The sequence below is a fragment of the Brachyhypopomus gauderio genome, unplaced genomic scaffold (assembly GCF_052324685.1).
Source record: "Brachyhypopomus gauderio isolate BG-103 unplaced genomic scaffold, BGAUD_0.2 sc174, whole genome shotgun sequence".
NCBI classification, from domain to species: Eukaryota; Metazoa; Chordata; class Actinopteri; order Gymnotiformes; family Hypopomidae; genus Brachyhypopomus; species Brachyhypopomus gauderio.
In genome coordinates this window covers 32096-49465 of record NW_027506995.1, presented here as the reverse complement: position 1 = coordinate 49465, position 17370 = coordinate 32096, and the positions used below count along the sequence as shown (strand labels likewise).

Genomic DNA, 17370 nt, shown 5'->3' with positions numbered 1-17370 from the left:
AGGGGACAAGTGCACGTCACCTGACTCAGCATCACTGCGAGACACAGCACGTGTCCTCGTTAGTATAGTGGATAGTATCTCCGCCTGTCACGCGGAAGACCGGGGTTCGATTCCCCGACGGGGAGACCCTCTTTTAGCGCAAGGCGGAGCAACCAGTGACCGGCCATGAAAGAATGTGGCACTTTTTCTTTTACCTGAAACAAGACATCGCTATGTTGCATGAAGATCTTTGGATGAAGCACCTGTGAGTGCGAGCTCTCCCCACTGGTGGCATAAGGTCTCATCACAAATCACATTAGAGAGGCAAGTTAATCCTCTACGCTGCAAGAGACCCCACTGCATTTCCATGCCAACACATTGTAACGACGAAGCAGCCATTTGTAACTCAATTCCTGGGACTATTTCAGGATCAGTTAGGACTGCTAAAGTTTGGCAGCACAAAGTTGCAAATGGCATGAGAAGCATATTTAAAACTGGCTAGCAGGAAGAGAGCACACTCTCTCTTTCCACACGCCCAACAAGACACTCACGCTGCAAGCAGGAGTCGAACCTGCGCGGGGAAACCCCATTGGATTTCAAGTCCAACGCCTTAACCTCTCGGCCATCGCAGCTCGGCGGAGCGAGAGTAACATAGAGATCAATTCCTTGGACTTCCTCAAGCTCAATGATGAGTGCACAAGTGTCATTGCTTCTGAGTTGCAAATGGCTTGAGAAGAAAATTCAAATAAATGAATCTCCATAAGTCTACTCACTATTAACTTCAAGCTGGTACCAATTCCAGGTGATCAGGTATTCAAAAGCGTGTCATCAAAAGTGAATCAAAAAGAATCAAAAGTGAAAAGTGTCCGACGTGGTCCATTATTCTGTGTTGGCACCACGACACTGCAGTTTGATCTGGGAGCGAACATGCTCCAAAGAGGCAGCTTGATGTCTCAGTAGAGGTGTCAATACAGACGCCATCAAGGTATTGACTGAACGGTCAGTGGAGAGAATTGAATTGGATGCAACACAACTTGCTGTGTACACGCGAATTTACAAAAGAAAAAGCACAGCTTGAATCAACTAGGGATGACCTGTAAGAGTCATGTGCCAATACTATTTTCAGGTAGGGGGTGTGCTCAGCATGCGAGTGAATAAGGAAAGAGCGTTTGAGCATCTTTTGGGGGCTCGTCAATCTTTTCAAAAAGCTTCTGCTACCCCGTGTGAGGGTCGAACTCACGACCTTCAGATTATGAGACTGACGCGCTACCTACTGCGCTAACGAGGCTAGGAAAGAAGAAGCGAGGCTGAGGAAGAACTAACAAAGCTGGAGAAAAAATGTATCCGCCCCCAATTCACTCCTTGGAGCATGGCGGCAAGTGCACCTGCAGCAACTAATTACTGCCAACAACAGCTAACAAACAACAAGGTTAGCACAAGAAGCCTGGAATTAACCAGAATCTGAGGCCAACATAATTAAACTCTAATCCTACCCTAACCAATCACAGGATGTTCCAAGAGTAGACAAACAACGCACACAAACAAAAAAAAAACAAAAATACCACCAAAATACAAGTACAAACGACAGCTACCTCATGAAGGTATGAAGTGAAGCTTTCTCTGGAGTGCTTTTAGTAGATGCAAAGCAGTAATGTGTGCCAAGAAATTCAGAACTTGCATGTGGGAAAGAGAGAAATGCAAAATCTCAGTTGATCTAAGATGGATATTGCAGTTCGGTACAATGCACTGGAATACGAAGACAAAATGAATTGCCAATGTAGCTAAAGCCAATTTTGCAGCAAATGGTTCGCATGACTTAACTAGGAAGGCAGATGAATCAAACCTGTAGGTCACCAAGATTCTTTGAGTTTTTCCTATCATAAGTCCACAAACTGACGATGGTAAAAGAGGAGTGGCAACAGTGAGTCAATATCACCACAATGTGTTCTTTTTACCATCTCCTTGCAGGCACAATGATTCAGAGTACTTTAAAATCAAGGGGACAAGTGCACGTCACCTGACTCAGCATCACTGCGAGACACAGCACGTGTCCTCGATAGTATAGTGGATAGTATCTCCGCCTGTCACGCGGAAGACCGGGGTTCGATTCCCCGACGGGGAGACCCTCTTTTAGCGCAAGGCGGAGCAACCAGTGACCGGCCATGAAAGAATGTGGCACTTTTTCTTTTACCTGAAACAAGACATCACTATGTTGCATGAAGATCTTTGGATGAAGCACCTGTGAGTGCAAGCTCTCCCCACTGGTGGCATAAGGTCTCATCACAAATCACATTAGAGAGGCAAGTTAATCCTCTAAGCTGCAAGAGACCCCACTGCATTTCCATGCCAACACATTGTAACGACGAAGCAGCCATTTGTAACTCAATTCCTGGGACTATTTCAGGATCAGTTAGGACTGCTAAAGTTTGGCAGCACAAAGTTGCAAATGGCATGAGAAGCATATTTAAAACTGGCTAGCAGGAAGAGAGCACACTCTCTCTTTCCACACGCCCAACAAGACACTCACGCTGCAAGCAGGAGTCGAACCTGCGCGGGGAAACCCCATTGGATTTCAAGTCCAACGCCTTAACCTCTCGGCCATCGCAGCTCGGCGGAGCGAGAGTAACATAGAGATCAATTCCTTGGAATTCCTCAAGCTCAATGATGAGTGCACAAGTGTCATTGCTTCTGAGTTGCAAATGGCTTGAGAAGAAAATTCAAATAAATGAATCTCCATAAGTCTACTCACTATTAACTTCAAGCTGGTACCAATTCCAGGTGATCAGGTATTCAAAAGCGTGTCATCAAAAGTGAATCAAAAAGAATCAAAAGTGAAAAGTGTCCGACGTGGTCCATTATTCTGTGTTGGCACCACGACACTGCAGTTTGATCTGGGAGCGAACATGCTCCAAAGAGGCAGCTTGATGTCTCAGTAGAGGTGTCAATACAGACGCCATCAAGGTATTGACTGAACGGTCAGTGGAGAGAATTGAATTGGATGCAACACAACTTGCTGTGTACACGCGAATTTACAAAAGAAAAAGCACAGCTTGAATCAACTAGGGATGACCTGTAAGAGTCATGTGCCAATACTATTTTCAGGTAGGGGGTGTGCTCAGCATGCGAGTGAATAAGGAAAGAGCGTTTGAGCATCTTTTGGGGGCTCGTCAATCTTTTCAAAAAGCTTCTGCTACCCCGTGTGAGGGTCGAACTCACGACCTTCAGATTATGAGACTGACGCGCTACCTACTGCGCTAACGAGGCTAGGAAAGAAGAAGCGAGGCTGAGGAAGAACTAACAAAGCTGGAGAAAAAATGTATCCGCCCCCAATTCACTCCTTGGAGCATGGCGGCAAGTGCACCTGCAGCAACTAATTACTGCCAACAACAGCTAACAAACAACAAGGTTAGCACAAGAAGCCTGGAATTAACCAGAATCTGAGGCCAACATAATTAAACTCTAATCCTACCCTAACCAATCACAGGATGTTCCAAGAGTAGACAAACAACGCACACAAACAAAAAAAAAACAAAAATACCACCAAAATACAAGTACAAACGACAGCTACCTCATGAAGGTATGAAGTGAAGCTTTCTCTGGAGTGCTTTTAGTAGATGCAAAGCAGTAATGTGTGCCAAGAAATTCAGAACTTGCATGTGGGAAAGAGAGAAATGCAAAATCTCAGTTGATCTAAGATGGATATTGCAGTTCGGTACAATGCACTGGAATACGAAGACAAAATGAATTGCCAATGTAGCTAAAGCCAATTTTGCAGCAAATGGTTCGCATGACTTAACTAGGAAGGCAGATGAATCAAACCTGTAGGTCACCAAGATTCTTTGAGTTTTTCCTATCATAAGTCCACAAACTGACGATGGTAAAAGAGGAGTGGCAACAGTGAGTCAATATCACCACAATGTGTTCTTTTTACCATCTCCTTGCAGGCACAATGATTCAGAGTACTTTAAAATCAAGGGGACAAGTGCACGTCACCTGACTCAGCATCACTGCGAGACACAGCACGTGTCCTCGATAGTATAGTGGATAGTATCTCCGCCTGTCACGCGGAAGACCGGGGTTCGATTCCCCGACGGGGAGACCCTCTTTTAGCGCAAGGCGGAGCAACCAGTGACCGGCCATGAAAGAATGTGGCACTTTTTCTTTTACCTGAAACAAGACATCACTATGTTGCATGAAGATCTTTGGATGAAGCACCTGTGAGTGCAAGCTCTCCCCACTGGTGGCATAAGGTCTCATCACAAATCACATTAGAGAGGCAAGTTAATCCTCTAAGCTGCAAGAGACCCCACTGCATTTCCATGCCAACACATTGTAACGACGAAGCAGCCATTTGTAACTCAATTCCTGGGACTATTTCAGGATCAGTTAGGACTGCTAAAGTTTGGCAGCACAAAGTTGCAAATGGCATGAGAAGCATATTTAAAACTGGCTAGCAGGAAGAGAGCACACTCTCTCTTTCCACACGCCCAACAAGACACTCACGCTGCAAGCAGGAGTCGAACCTGCGCGGGGAAACCCCATTGGATTTCAAGTCCAACGCCTTAACCTCTCGGCCATCGCAGCTCGGCGGAGCGAGAGTAACATAGAGATCAATTCCTTGGAATTCCTCAAGCTCAATGATGAGTGCACAAGTGTCATTGCTTCTGAGTTGCAAATGGCTTGAGAAGAAAATTCAAATAAATGAATCTCCATAAGTCTACTCACTATTAACTTCAAGCTGGTACCAATTCCAGGTGATCAGGTATTCAAAAGCGTGTCATCAAAAGTGAATCAAAAAGAATCAAAAGTGAAAAGTGTCCGACGTGGTCCATTATTCTGTGTTGGCACCACGACACTGCAGTTTGATCTGGGAGCGAACATGCTCCAAAGAGGCAGCTTGATGTCTCAGTAGAGGTGTCAATACAGACGCCATCAAGGTATTGACTGAACGGTCAGTGGAGAGAATTGAATTGGATGCAACACAACTTGCTGTGTACACGCGAATTTACAAAAGAAAAAGCACAGCTTGAATCAACTAGGGATGACCTGTAAGAGTCATGTGCCAATACTATTTTCAGGTAGGGGGTGTGCTCAGCATGCGAGTGAATAAGGAAAGAGCGTTTGAGCATCTTTTGGGGGCTCGTCAATCTTTTCAAAAAGCTTCTGCTGCCCCGTGTGAGGGTCGAACTCACGACCTTCAGATTATGAGACTGACGCGCTACCTACTGCGCTAACGAGGCTAGGAAAGAAGAAGCGAGGCTGAGGAAGAACTAACAAAGCTGGAGAAAAAATGTATCCGCCCCCAATTCACTCCTTGGAGCATGGCGGCAAGTGCACCTGCAGCAACTAATTACTGCCAACAACAGCTAACAAACAACAAGGTTAGCACAAGAAGCCTGGAATTAACCAGAATCTGAGGCCAACGTAATTAAACTCTAATCCTACCCTAACCAATCACAGGATGTTCCAAGAGTAGACAAACAACGCACACAAACAAAAAAAAACAAAAATACCACCAAAATACAAGTACAAACGACACCTACCTCATGAAGGTATGAAGTGAAGCTTTCTCTGGAGTGCTTTTAGTAGATGCAAAGCAGTAATGTGTGCCAAGAAATTCAGAACTTGCATGTGGGAAAGAGAGAAATGCAAAATCTCAGTTGATCTAAGATGGATATTGCAGTTCGGTACAATGCACTGGAATACAAAGACAAAATGAATTGCCAATGTAGCTAAAGCCAATTTTGCAGCAAATGGTTTGCATGACTTAACTAGGAAGGCAGATGAATCAAACCTGTAGGTCACCAAGATTCTTTGAGTTTTTCCTATCATAAGTCCACAAACTGACGATGGTAAAAGAGGAGTGGCAACAGTGAGTCAATATCACCACAATGTGTTCTTTTTACCACCTCCTTGCAGGCACAATGATTCAGAGTACTTTAAAATCAAGGGGACAAGTGCACGTCACCTGACTCAGCATCACTGCGAGACACAGCACGTGTCCTCGTTAGTATAGTGGATAGTATCTCTGCCTGTCACGCGGAAGACCGGGGTTCGATTCCCCGACGGGGAGACCCTCTTTTAGCGCAAGGCGGAGCAACCAGTGACCGGCCATGAAAGAATGTGGCACTTTTTCTTTTACCTGAAACAAGACATCGCTATGTTGCATGAAGATCTTTGGATGAAGCACCTGTGAGTGCGAGCTCTCCCCACTGGTGGCATAAGGTCTCATCACAAATCACATTAGAGAGGCAAGTTAATCCTCTACGCTGCAAGAGACCCCACTGCATTTCCATGCCAACACATTGTAACGACGAAGCAGCCATTTGTAACTCAATTCCTGGGACTATTTCAGGATCAGTTAGGACTGCTAAAGTTTGGCAGCACAAAGTTGCAAATGGCATGAGAAGCATATTTAAAACTGGCTAGCAGGAAGAGAGCACACTCTCTCTTTCCACACGCCCAACAAGACACTCACGCTGCAAGCAGGAGTCGAACCTGCGCGGGGAAACCCCATTGGATTTCAAGTCCAACGCCTTAACCTCTCGGCCATCGCAGCTCGGCGGAGCGAGAGTAACATAGAGATCAATTCCTTGGACTTCCTCAAGCTCAATGATGAGTGCACAAGTGTCATTGCTTCTGAGTTGCAAATGGCTTGAGAAGAAAATTCAAATAAATGAATCTCCATAAGTCTACTCACTATTAACTTCAAGCTGGTACCAATTCCAGGTGATCAGGTATTCAAAAGCGTGTCATCAAAAGTGAATCAAAAAGAATCAAAAGTGAAAAGTGTCCGACGTGGTCCATTATTCTGTGTTGGCACCACGACACTGCAGTTTGATCTGGGAGCGAACATGCTCCAAAGAGGCAGCTTGATGTCTCAGTAGAGGTGTCAATACAGACGCCATCAAGGTATTGACTGAACGGTCAGTGGAGAGAATTGAATTGGATGCAACACAACTTGCTGTGTACACGCGAATTTACAAAAGAAAAAGCACAGCTTGAATCAACTAGGGATGACCTGTAAGAGTCATGTGCCAATACTATTTTCAGGTAGGGGGTGTGCTCAGCATGCGAGTGAATAAGGAAAGAGCGTTTGAGCATCTTTTGGGGGCTCGTTAATCTTTTCAAAAAGCTTCTGCTACCCCGTGTGAGGGTCGAACTCACGACCTTCAGATTATGAGACTGACGCGCTACCTACTGCGCTAACGAGGCTAGGAAAGAAGAAGCGAGGCTGAGGAAGAACTAACAAAGCTGGAGAAAAAATGTATCCGTCCCCAATTCACTCCTTGGAGCATGGCGGCAAGTGCACCTGCAGCAACTAATTACTGCCAACAACAGCTAACAAACAACAAGGTTAGCACAAGAAGCCTGGAATTAACCAGAATCTGAGGCCAACATAATTAAACTCTAATCCTACCCTAACCAATCACAGGATGTTCCAAGAGTAGACAAACAACGCACACAAACAAAAAAAAAACAAAAATACCACCAAAATACAAGTACAAACGACAGCTACCTCATGAAGGTATGAAGTGAAGCTTTCTCTGGAGTGCTTTTAGTAGATGCAAAGCAGTAATGTGTGCCAAGAAATTCAGAACTTGCATGTGGGAAAGAGAGAAATGCAAAATCTCAGTTGATCTAAGATGGATATTGCAGTTCGGTACAATGCACTGGAATACGAAGACAAAATGAATTGCCAATGTAGCTAAAGCCAATTTTGCAGCAAATGGTTCGCATGACTTAACTAGGAAGGCAGATGAATCAAACCTGTAGGTCACCAAGATTCTTTGAGTTTTTCCTATCATAAGTCCACAAACTGACGATGGTAAAAGAGGAGTGGCAACAGTGAGTCAATATCACCACAATGTGTTCTTTTTACCATCTCCTTGCAGGCACAATGATTCAGAGTACTTTAAAATCAAGGGGACAAGTGCACGTCACCTGACTCAGCATCACTGCGAGACACAGCACGTGTCCTCGTTAGTATAGTGGATAGTATCTCCGCCTGTCACGCGGAAGACCGGGGTTCGATTCCCCGACGGGGAGACCCTCTTTTAGCGCAAGGCGGAGCAACCAGTGACCGGCCATGAAAGAATGTGGCACTTTTTCTTTTACCTGAAACAAGACATCACTATGTTGCATGAAGATCTTTGGATGAAGCACCTGTGAGTGCAAGCTCTCCCCACTGGTGGCATAAGGTCTCATCACAAATCACATTAGAGAGGCAAGTTAATCCTCTAAGCTGCAAGAGACCCCACTGCATTTCCATGCCAACACATTGTAACGACGAAGCAGCCATTTGTAACTCAATTCCTGGGACTATTTCAGGATCAGTTAGGACTGCTAAAGTTTGGCAGCACAAAGTTGCAAATGGCATGAGAAGCATATTTAAAACTGGCTAGCAGGAAGAGAGCACACTCTCTCTTTCCACACGCCCAACAAGACACTCACGCTGCAAGCAGGAGTCGAACCTGCGCGGGGAAACCCCATTGGATTTCAAGTCCAACGCCTTAACCTCTCGGCCATCGCAGCTTGGCGGAGCGAGAGTAACATAGAGATCAATTCCTTGGACTTCCTCAAGCTCAATGATGAGTGCACAAGTGTCATTGCTTCTGAGTTGCAAATGGCTTGAGAAGAAAATTCAAATAAATGAATCTCCATAAGTCTATTCACTATTAACTTCAAGCTGGTACCAATTCCAGGTGATCAGGTATTCAAAAGCGTGTCATCAAAAGTGAATCAAAAAGAATCAAAAGTGAAAAGTGTCCGACGTGGTCCATTATTCTGTGTTGGCACCACGACACTGCAGTTTGATCTGGGAGCGAACATGCTCCAAAGAGGCAGCTTGATGTCTCAGTAGAGGTGTCAATACAGACGCCATCAAGGTATTGACTGAACGGTCAGTGGAGAGAATTGAATTGGATGCAACACAACTTGCTGTGTACACGCGAATTTACAAAAGAAAAAGCACAGCTTGAATCAACTAGGGATGACCTGTAAGAGTCATGTGCCAATACTATTTTCAGGTAGGGGGTGTGCTCAGCATGCGAGTGAATAAGGAAAGAGCGTTTGAGCATCTTTTGGGGGCTCGTCAATCTTTTCAAAAAGCTTCTGCTGCCCCGTGTGAGGGTCGAACTCACGACCTTCAGATTATGAGACTGACGCGCTACCTACTGCACTAACGAGGCTAGGAAAGAAGAAGCGAGGCTGAGGAAGAACTAACAAAGCTGGAGAAAAAATGTATCCGCCCCCAATTCACTCCTTGGAGCATGGCGGCAAGTGCACCTGCAGCAACTAATTACTGCCAACAACAGCTAACAAACAACAAGGTTAGCACAAGAAGCCTGGAATTAACCAGAATCTGAGGCCAACGTAATTAAACTCTAATCCTACCCTAACCAATCACAGGATGTTCCAAGAGTAGACAAACAACGCACACAAACAAAAAAAAAAACAAAAATACCACCAAAATACAAGTACAAACGACAGCTACCTCATGAAGGTATGAAGTGAAGCTTTCTCTGGAGTGCTTTTAGTAGATGCAAAGCAGTAATGTGTGCCAAGAAATTCAGAACTTGCATGTGGGAAAGAGAGAAATGCAAAATCTCAGTTGATCTAAGATGGATATTGCAGTTCGGTACAATGCACTGGAATACGAAGACAAAATGAATTGCCAATGTAGCTAAAGCCAATTTTGCAGCAAATGGTTTGCATGACTTAACTAGGAAGGCAGATGAATCAAACTTGTAGGTCACCAAGATTCTTTGAGTTTTTCCTATCATAAGTCCACAAACTGACGATGGTAAAAGAGGAGTGGCAACAGTGAGTCAATATCACCACAATGTGTTCTTTTTACCACCTCCTTGCAGGCACAATGATTCAGAGTACTTTAAAATCAAGGGGACAAGTGCACGTCACCTGACTCAGCATCACTGCGAGACACAGCATGTGTCCTCGTTAGTATAGTGGATAGTATCTCCGCCTGTCACGCGGAAGACCGGGGTTCGATTCCCCGACGGGGAGACCCTCTTTTAGCGCAAGGCGGAGCAACCAGTGACCGGCCATGAAAGAATGTGGCACTTTTTCTTTTACCTGAAACAAGACATCGCTATGTTGCATGAAGATCTTTGGATGAAGCACCTGTGAGTGCGAGCTCTCCCCACTGGTGGCATAAGGTCTCATCACAAATCACATTAGAGAGGCAAGTTAATCCTCTACGCTGCAAGAGACCCCACTGCATTTCCATGCCAACACATTGTAACGACGAAGCAGCCATTTGTAACTCAATTCCTGGGACTATTTCAGGATCAGTTAGGACTGCTAAAGTTTGGCAGCACAAAGTTGCAAATGGCATGAGAAGCATATTTAAAACTGGCTAGCAGGAAGAGAGCACACTCTCTCTTTCCACACGCCCAACAAGACACTCACGCTGCAAGCAGGAGTCGAACCTGCGCGGGGAAACCCCATTGGATTTCAAGTCCAACGCCTTAACCTCTCGGCCATCGCAGCTCGGCGGAGCGAGAGTAACATAGAGATCAATTCCTTGGACTTCCTCAAGCTCAATGATGAGTGCACAAGTGTCATTGCTTCTGAGTTGCAAATGGCTTGAGAAGAAAATTCAAATAAATGAATCTCCATAAGTCTACTCACTATTAACTTCAAGCTGGTACCAATTCCAGGTGATCAGGTATTCAAAAGCGTGTCATCAAAAGTGAATCAAAAAGAATCAAAAGTGAAAAGTGTCCGACGTGGTCCATTATTCTGTGTTGGCACCACGACACTGCAGTTTGATCTGGGAGCGAACATGCTCCAAAGAGGCAGCTTGATGTCTCAGTAGAGGTGTCAATACAGACGCCATCAAGGTATTGACTGAACGGTCAGTGGAGAGAATTGAATTGGATGCAACACAACTTGCTGTGTACACGCGAATTTACAAAAGAAAAAGCACAGCTTGAATCAACTAGGGATGACCTGTAAGAGTCATGTGCCAATACTATTTTCAGGTAGGGGGTGTGCTCAGCATGCGAGTGAATAAGGAAAGAGCGTTTGAGCATCTTTTGGGGGCTCGTTAATCTTTTCAAAAAGCTTCTGCTACCCCGTGTGAGGGTCGAACTCACGACCTTCAGATTATGAGACTGACGCGCTACCTACTGCGCTAACGAGGCTAGGAAAGAAGAAGCGAGGCTGAGGAAGAACTAACAAAGCTGGAGAAAAAATGTATCCGTCCCCAATTCACTCCTTGGAGCATGGCGGCAAGTGCACCTGCAGCAACTAATTACTGCCAACAACAGCTAACAAACAACAAGGTTAGCACAAGAAGCCTGGAATTAACCAGAATCTGAGGCCAACATAATTAAACTCTAATCCTACCCTAACCAATCACAGGATGTTCCAAGAGTAGACAAACAACGCACACAAACAAAAAAAAAACAAAAATACCACCAAAATACAAGTACAAACGACACCTACCTCATGAAGGTATGAAGTGAAGCTTTCTCTGGAGTGCTTTTAGTAGATGCAAAGCAGTAATGTGTGCCAAGAAATTCAGAACTTGCATGTGGGAAAGAGAGAAATGCAAAATCTCAGTTGATCTAAGATGGATATTGCAGTTCGGTACAATGCACTGGAATACGAAGACAAAATGAATTGCCAATGTAGCTAAAGCCAATTTTGCAGCAAATGGTTCGCATGACTTAACTAGGAAGGCAGATGAATCAAACCTGTAGGTCACCAAGATTCTTTGAGTTTTTCCTATCATAAGTCCACAAACTGACGATGGTAAAAGAGGAGTGGCAACAGTGAGTCAATATCACCACAATGTGTTCTTTTTACCATCTCCTTGCAGGCACAATGATTCAGAGTACTTTAAAATCAAGGGGACAAGTGCACGTCACCTGACTCAGCATCACTGCGAGACACAGCACGTGTCCTCGTTAGTATAGTGGATAGTATCTCCGCCTGTCACGCGGAAGACCGGGGTTCGATTCCCCGACGGGGAGACCCTCTTTTAGCGCAAGGCGGAGCAACCAGTGACCGGCCATGAAAGAATGTGGCACTTTTTCTTTTACCTGAAACAAGACATCACTATGTTGCATGAAGATCTTTGGATGAAGCACCTGTGAGTGCAAGCTCTCCCCACTGGTGGCATAAGGTCTCATCACAAATCACATTAGAGAGGCAAGTTAATCCTCTAAGCTGCAAGAGACCCCACTGCATTTCCATGCCAACACATTGTAACGACGAAGCAGCCATTTGTAACTCAATTCCTGGGACTATTTCAGGATCAGTTAGGACTGCTAAAGTTTGGCAGCACAAAGTTGCAAATGGCATGAGAAGCATATTTAAAACTGGCTAGCAGGAAGAGAGCACACTCTCTCTTTCCACACGCCCAACAAGACACTCACGCTGCAAGCAGGAGTCGAACCTGCGCGGGGAAACCCCATTGGATTTCAAGTCCAACGCCTTAACCTCTCGGCCATCGCAGCTTGGCGGAGCGAGAGTAACATAGAGATCAATTCCTTGGACTTCCTCAAGCTCAATGATGAGTGCACAAGTGTCATTGCTTCTGAGTTGCAAATGGCTTGAGAAGAAAATTCAAATAAATGAATCTCCATAAGTCTATTCACTATTAACTTCAAGCTGGTACCAATTCCAGGTGATCAGGTATTCAAAAGCGTGTCATCAAAAGTGAATCAAAAAGAATCAAAAGTGAAAAGTGTCCGACGTGGTCCATTATTCTGTGTTGGCACCACGACACTGCAGTTTGATCTGGGAGCGAACATGCTCCAAAGAGGCAGCTTGATGTCTCAGTAGAGGTGTCAATACAGACGCCATCAAGGTATTGACTGAACGGTCAGTGGAGAGAATTGAATTGGATGCAACACAACTTGCTGTGTACACGCGAATTTACAAAAGAAAAAGCACAGCTTGAATCAACTAGGGATGACCTGTAAGAGTCATGTGCCAATACTATTTTCAGGTAGGGGGTGTGCTCAGCATGCGAGTGAATAAGGAAAGAGCGTTTGAGCATCTTTTGGGGGCTCGTCAATCTTTTCAAAAAGCTTCTGCTGCCCCGTGTGAGGGTCGAACTCACGACCTTCAGATTATGAGACTGACGCGCTACCTACTGCACTAACGAGGCTAGGAAAGAAGAAGCGAGGCTGAGGAAGAACTAACAAAGCTGGAGAAAAAATGTATCCGCCCCCAATTCACTCCTTGGAGCATGGCGGCAAGTGCACCTGCAGCAACTAATTACTGCCAACAACAGCTAACAAACAACAAGGTTAGCACAAGAAGCCTGGAATTAACCAGAATCTGAGGCCAACGTAATTAAACTCTAATCCTACCCTAACCAATCACAGGATGTTCCAAGAGTAGACAAACAACGCACACAAACAAAAAAAAAAACAAAAATACCACCAAAATACAAGTACAAACGACACCTACCTCATGAAGGTATGAAGTGAAGCTTTCTCTGGAGTGCTTTTAGTAGATGCAAAGCAGTAATGTGTGCCAAGAAATTCAGAACTTGCATGTGGGAAAGAGAGAAATGCAAAATCTCAGTTGATCTAAGATGGATATTGCAGTTCGGTACAATGCACTGGAATACGAAGACAAAATGAATTGCCAATGTAGCTAAAGCCAATTTTGCAGCAAATGGTTTGCATGACTTAACTAGGAAGGCAGATGAATCAAACTTGTAGGTCACCAAGATTCTTTGAGTTTTTCCTATCATAAGTCCACAAACTGACGATGGTAAAAGAGGAGTGGCAACAGTGAGTCAATATCACCACAATGTGTTCTTTTTACCACCTCCTTGCAGGCACAATGATTCAGAGTACTTTAAAATCAAGGGGACAAGTGCACGTCACCTGACTCAGCATCACTGCGAGACACAGCACGTGTCCTCGTTAGTATAGTGGATAGTATCTCCGCCTGTCACGCGGAAGACCGGGGTTCGATTCCCCGACGGGGAGACCCTCTTTTAGCGCAAGGCGGAGCAACCAGTGACCGGCCATGAAAGAATGTGGCACTTTTTCTTTTACCTGAAACAAGACATCACTATGTTGCATGAAGATCTTTGGATGAAGCACCTGTGAGTGCGAGCTCTCCCCACTGGTGGCATAAGGTCTCATCACAAATCACATTAGAGAGGCAAGTTAATCCTCTACGCTGCAAGAGACCCCACTGCATTTCCATGCCAACACATTGTAACGACGAAGCAGCCATTTGTAACTCAATTCCTGGGACTATTTCAGGATCAGTTAGGACTGCTAAAGTTTGGCAGCACAAAGTTGCAAATGGCATGAGAAGCATATTTAAAACTGGCTAGCAGGAAGAGAGCACACTCTCTCTTTCCACACGCCCAACAAGACACTCACGCTGCAAGCAGGAGTCGAACCTGCGCGGGGAAACCCCATTGGATTTCAAGTCCAACGCCTTAACCTCTCGGCCATCGCAGCTTGGCGGAGCGAGAGTAACATAGAGATCAATTCCTTGGACTTCCTCAAGCTCAATGATGAGTGCACAAGTGTCATTGCTTCTGAGTTGCAAATGGCTTGAGAAGAAAATTCAAATAAATGAATCTCCATAAGTCTATTCACTATTAACTTCAAGCTGGTACCAATTCCAGGTGATCAGGTATTCAAAAGCGTGTCATCAAAAGTGAATCAAAAAGAATCAAAAGTGAAAAGTGTCCGACGTGGTCCATTATTCTGTGTTGGCACCACGACACTGCAGTTTGATCTGGGAGCGAACATGCTCCAAAGAGGCAGCTTGATGTCTCAGTAGAGGTGTCAATACAGACGCCATCAAGGTATTGACTGAACGGTCAGTGGAGAGAATTGAATTGGATGCAACACAACTTGCTGTGTACACGCGAATTTACAAAAGAAAAAGCACAGCTTGAATCAACTAGGGATGACCTGTAAGAGTCATGTGCCAATACTATTTTCAGGTAGGGGGTGTGCTCAGCATGCGAGTGAATAAGGAAAGAGCGTTTGAGCATCTTTTGGGGGCTCGTCAATCTTTTCAAAAAGCTTCTGCTGCCCCGTGTGAGGGTCGAACTCACGACCTTCAGATTATGAGACTGACGCGCTACCTACTGCACTAACGAGGCTAGGAAAGAAGAAGCGAGGCTGAGGAAGAACTAACAAAGCTGGAGAAAAAATGTATCCGCCCCCAATTCACTCCTTGGAGCATGGCGGCAAGTGCACCTGCAGCAACTAATTACTGCCAACAACAGCTAACAAACAACAAGGTTAGCACAAGAAGCCTGGAATTAACCAGAATCTGAGGCCAACGTAATTAAACTCTAATCCTACCCTAACCAATCACAGGATGTTCCAAGAGTAGACAAACAACGCACACAAACAAAAAAAAAAACAAAAATACCACCAAAATACAAGTACAAACGACACCTACCTCATGAAGGTATGAAGTGAAGCTTTCTCTGGAGTGCTTTTAGTAGATGCAAAGCAGTAATGTGTGCCAAGAAATTCAGAACTTGCATGTGGGAAAGAGAGAAATGCAAAATCTCAGTTGATCTAAGATGGATATTGCAGTTCGGTACAATGCACTGGAATACGAAGACAAAATGAATTGCCAATGTAGCTAAAGCCAATTTTGCAGCAAATGGTTTGCATGACTTAACTAGGAAGGCAGATGAATCAAACTTGTAGGTCACCAAGATTCTTTGAGTTTTTCCTATCATAAGTCCACAAACTGACGATGGTAAAAGAGGAGTGGCAACAGTGAGTCAATATCACCACAATGTGTTCTTTTTACCACCTCCTTGCAGGCACAATGATTCAGAGTACTTTAAAATCAAGGGGACAAGTGCACGTCACCTGACTCAGCATCACTGCGAGACACAGCACGTGTCTTCGTTAGTATAGTGGATAGTATCTCCGCCTGTCACGCGGAAGACCGGGGTTCGATTCCCCGACGGGGAGACCCTCTTTTAGCGCAAGGCGGAGCAACCAGTGACCGGCCATGAAAGAATGTGGCACTTTTTCTTTTACCTGAAACAAGACATCACTATGTTGCATGAAGATCTTTGGATGAAGCACCTGTGAGTGCGAGCTCTCCCCACTGGTGGCATAAGGTCTCATCACAAATCACATTAGAGAGGCAAGTTAATCCTCTACGCTGCAAGAGACCCCACTGCATTTCCATGCCAACACATTGTAACGACGAAGCAGCCATTTGTAACTCAATTCCTGGGACTATTTCAGGATCAGTTAGGACTGCTAAAGTTTGGCAGCACAAAGTTGCAAATGGCATGAGAAGCATATTTAAAACTGGCTAGCAGGAAGAGAGCACACTCTCTCTTTCCACACGCCCAACAAGACACTCACGCTGCAAGCAGGAGTCGAACCTGCGCGGGGAAACCCCATTGGATTTCAAGTCCAACGCCTTAACCTCTCGGCCATCGCAGCTCGGCGGAGCGAGAGTAACATAGAGATCAATTCCTTGGACTTCCTCAAGCTCAATGATGAGTGCACAAGTGTCATTGCTTCTGAGTTGCAAATGGCTTGAGAAGAAAATTCAAATAAATGAATCTCCATAAGTCTACTCACTATTAACTTCAAGCTGGTACCAATTCCAAGTGATCAGGTATTCAAAAGCGTGTCATCAAAAGTGAATCAAAAAGAATCAAAAGTGAAAAGTGTCCGACGTGGTCCATTATTCTGTGTTGGCACCACGACACTGCAGTTTGATCTGGGAGCGAACATGCTCCAAAGAGGCAGCTTGATGTCTCATTAGAGGTGTCAATACAGACGCCATCAAGGTATTGACTGAACGGTCAGTGGAGAGAATTGAATTGGATGCAACACAACTTGCTGTGTACACGCGAATTTACAAAAGAAAAAGCACAGCTTGAATCAACTAGGGATGACCTGTAAGAGTCATGTGCCAATACTATTTTCAGGTAGGGGGTGTGCTCAGCATGCGAGTGAATAAGGAAAGAGCGTTTGAGCATCTTTTGGGGGCTCGTCAATCTTTTCAAAAAGCTTCTGCTGCCCCGTGTGAGGGTCGAACTCACGACCTTCAGATTATGAGACTGACGCGCTACCTACTGCGCTAACGAGGCTAGGAAAGAAGAAGCGAGGCTGAGGAAGAACTAACAAAGCTGGAGAAAAAATGTATCCGCCCCCAATTCACTCCTTGGAGCATGGCGGCAAGTGCACCTGCAGCAACTAATTACTGCCAACAACAGCTAACAAACAACAAGGTTAGCACAAGAAGCCTGGAATTAACCAGAATCTGAGGCCAACGTAATTAAACTCTAATCTTACCCTAACCAATCACAGGATGTTCCAAGAGTAGACAAACAACGCACACAAACAAAAAAAAAACAAAAATACCACCAAAATACAAGTACAA

General features: G+C 44.9%; 25 non-coding genes across 25 annotated transcripts; 7 read left to right on the top strand and 18 right to left on the bottom strand.

Annotated features, from left to right (window-relative positions):
• Positions 1 to 53: 53 nt before the first annotated feature.
• Positions 54 to 125, top strand: trnad-guc (transfer RNA aspartic acid (anticodon GUC)). Its single transcript has one exon. It is a non-coding gene; the product is annotated as a tRNA-Asp (tRNA).
• A 404-nt stretch (positions 126 to 529) lies between these two features.
• On the bottom strand, positions 530 to 611 carry trnas-uga (transfer RNA serine (anticodon UGA)). Its single transcript has one exon. It is a non-coding gene; the product is annotated as a tRNA-Ser (tRNA).
• Positions 612 to 1194: 583 nt separating this feature from the next.
• On the bottom strand, positions 1195 to 1267 carry trnam-cau (transfer RNA methionine (anticodon CAU)). The gene has a single exon. It is a non-coding gene; the product is annotated as a tRNA-Met (tRNA).
• Positions 1268 to 2505: 1238 nt separating this feature from the next.
• trnas-uga (transfer RNA serine (anticodon UGA)) lies at positions 2506 to 2587 on the bottom strand. Its single transcript has one exon. It is a non-coding gene; the product is annotated as a tRNA-Ser (tRNA).
• Positions 2588 to 3170: 583 nt separating this feature from the next.
• Positions 3171 to 3243, bottom strand: trnam-cau (transfer RNA methionine (anticodon CAU)). Its single transcript has one exon. It is a non-coding gene; the product is annotated as a tRNA-Met (tRNA).
• Positions 3244 to 4481: 1238 nt separating this feature from the next.
• Positions 4482 to 4563, bottom strand: trnas-uga (transfer RNA serine (anticodon UGA)). The gene has a single exon. It is a non-coding gene; the product is annotated as a tRNA-Ser (tRNA).
• A 583-nt stretch (positions 4564 to 5146) lies between these two features.
• trnam-cau (transfer RNA methionine (anticodon CAU)) lies at positions 5147 to 5219 on the bottom strand. Its single transcript has one exon. It is a non-coding gene; the product is annotated as a tRNA-Met (tRNA).
• Positions 5220 to 5980: 761 nt separating this feature from the next.
• trnad-guc (transfer RNA aspartic acid (anticodon GUC)) lies at positions 5981 to 6052 on the top strand. The gene has a single exon. It is a non-coding gene; the product is annotated as a tRNA-Asp (tRNA).
• A 404-nt stretch (positions 6053 to 6456) lies between these two features.
• On the bottom strand, positions 6457 to 6538 carry trnas-uga (transfer RNA serine (anticodon UGA)). The gene has a single exon. It is a non-coding gene; the product is annotated as a tRNA-Ser (tRNA).
• A 583-nt stretch (positions 6539 to 7121) lies between these two features.
• Positions 7122 to 7194, bottom strand: trnam-cau (transfer RNA methionine (anticodon CAU)). The gene has a single exon. It is a non-coding gene; the product is annotated as a tRNA-Met (tRNA).
• A 762-nt stretch (positions 7195 to 7956) lies between these two features.
• Positions 7957 to 8028, top strand: trnad-guc (transfer RNA aspartic acid (anticodon GUC)). The gene has a single exon. It is a non-coding gene; the product is annotated as a tRNA-Asp (tRNA).
• Positions 8029 to 8432: 404 nt separating this feature from the next.
• trnas-uga (transfer RNA serine (anticodon UGA)) lies at positions 8433 to 8514 on the bottom strand. Its single transcript has one exon. It is a non-coding gene; the product is annotated as a tRNA-Ser (tRNA).
• A 583-nt stretch (positions 8515 to 9097) lies between these two features.
• On the bottom strand, positions 9098 to 9170 carry trnam-cau (transfer RNA methionine (anticodon CAU)). The gene has a single exon. It is a non-coding gene; the product is annotated as a tRNA-Met (tRNA).
• Positions 9171 to 9933: 763 nt separating this feature from the next.
• trnad-guc (transfer RNA aspartic acid (anticodon GUC)) lies at positions 9934 to 10005 on the top strand. Its single transcript has one exon. It is a non-coding gene; the product is annotated as a tRNA-Asp (tRNA).
• Positions 10006 to 10409: 404 nt separating this feature from the next.
• trnas-uga (transfer RNA serine (anticodon UGA)) lies at positions 10410 to 10491 on the bottom strand. The gene has a single exon. It is a non-coding gene; the product is annotated as a tRNA-Ser (tRNA).
• A 583-nt stretch (positions 10492 to 11074) lies between these two features.
• trnam-cau (transfer RNA methionine (anticodon CAU)) lies at positions 11075 to 11147 on the bottom strand. The gene has a single exon. It is a non-coding gene; the product is annotated as a tRNA-Met (tRNA).
• Positions 11148 to 11909: 762 nt separating this feature from the next.
• Positions 11910 to 11981, top strand: trnad-guc (transfer RNA aspartic acid (anticodon GUC)). Its single transcript has one exon. It is a non-coding gene; the product is annotated as a tRNA-Asp (tRNA).
• A 404-nt stretch (positions 11982 to 12385) lies between these two features.
• On the bottom strand, positions 12386 to 12467 carry trnas-uga (transfer RNA serine (anticodon UGA)). Its single transcript has one exon. It is a non-coding gene; the product is annotated as a tRNA-Ser (tRNA).
• A 583-nt stretch (positions 12468 to 13050) lies between these two features.
• Positions 13051 to 13123, bottom strand: trnam-cau (transfer RNA methionine (anticodon CAU)). The gene has a single exon. It is a non-coding gene; the product is annotated as a tRNA-Met (tRNA).
• A 763-nt stretch (positions 13124 to 13886) lies between these two features.
• trnad-guc (transfer RNA aspartic acid (anticodon GUC)) lies at positions 13887 to 13958 on the top strand. The gene has a single exon. It is a non-coding gene; the product is annotated as a tRNA-Asp (tRNA).
• A 404-nt stretch (positions 13959 to 14362) lies between these two features.
• Positions 14363 to 14444, bottom strand: trnas-uga (transfer RNA serine (anticodon UGA)). The gene has a single exon. It is a non-coding gene; the product is annotated as a tRNA-Ser (tRNA).
• Positions 14445 to 15027: 583 nt separating this feature from the next.
• On the bottom strand, positions 15028 to 15100 carry trnam-cau (transfer RNA methionine (anticodon CAU)). The gene has a single exon. It is a non-coding gene; the product is annotated as a tRNA-Met (tRNA).
• A 763-nt stretch (positions 15101 to 15863) lies between these two features.
• trnad-guc (transfer RNA aspartic acid (anticodon GUC)) lies at positions 15864 to 15935 on the top strand. The gene has a single exon. It is a non-coding gene; the product is annotated as a tRNA-Asp (tRNA).
• Positions 15936 to 16339: 404 nt separating this feature from the next.
• trnas-uga (transfer RNA serine (anticodon UGA)) lies at positions 16340 to 16421 on the bottom strand. Its single transcript has one exon. It is a non-coding gene; the product is annotated as a tRNA-Ser (tRNA).
• A 583-nt stretch (positions 16422 to 17004) lies between these two features.
• trnam-cau (transfer RNA methionine (anticodon CAU)) lies at positions 17005 to 17077 on the bottom strand. Its single transcript has one exon. It is a non-coding gene; the product is annotated as a tRNA-Met (tRNA).
• Between the last annotated feature and the right edge of the window lie 293 nt (positions 17078 to 17370).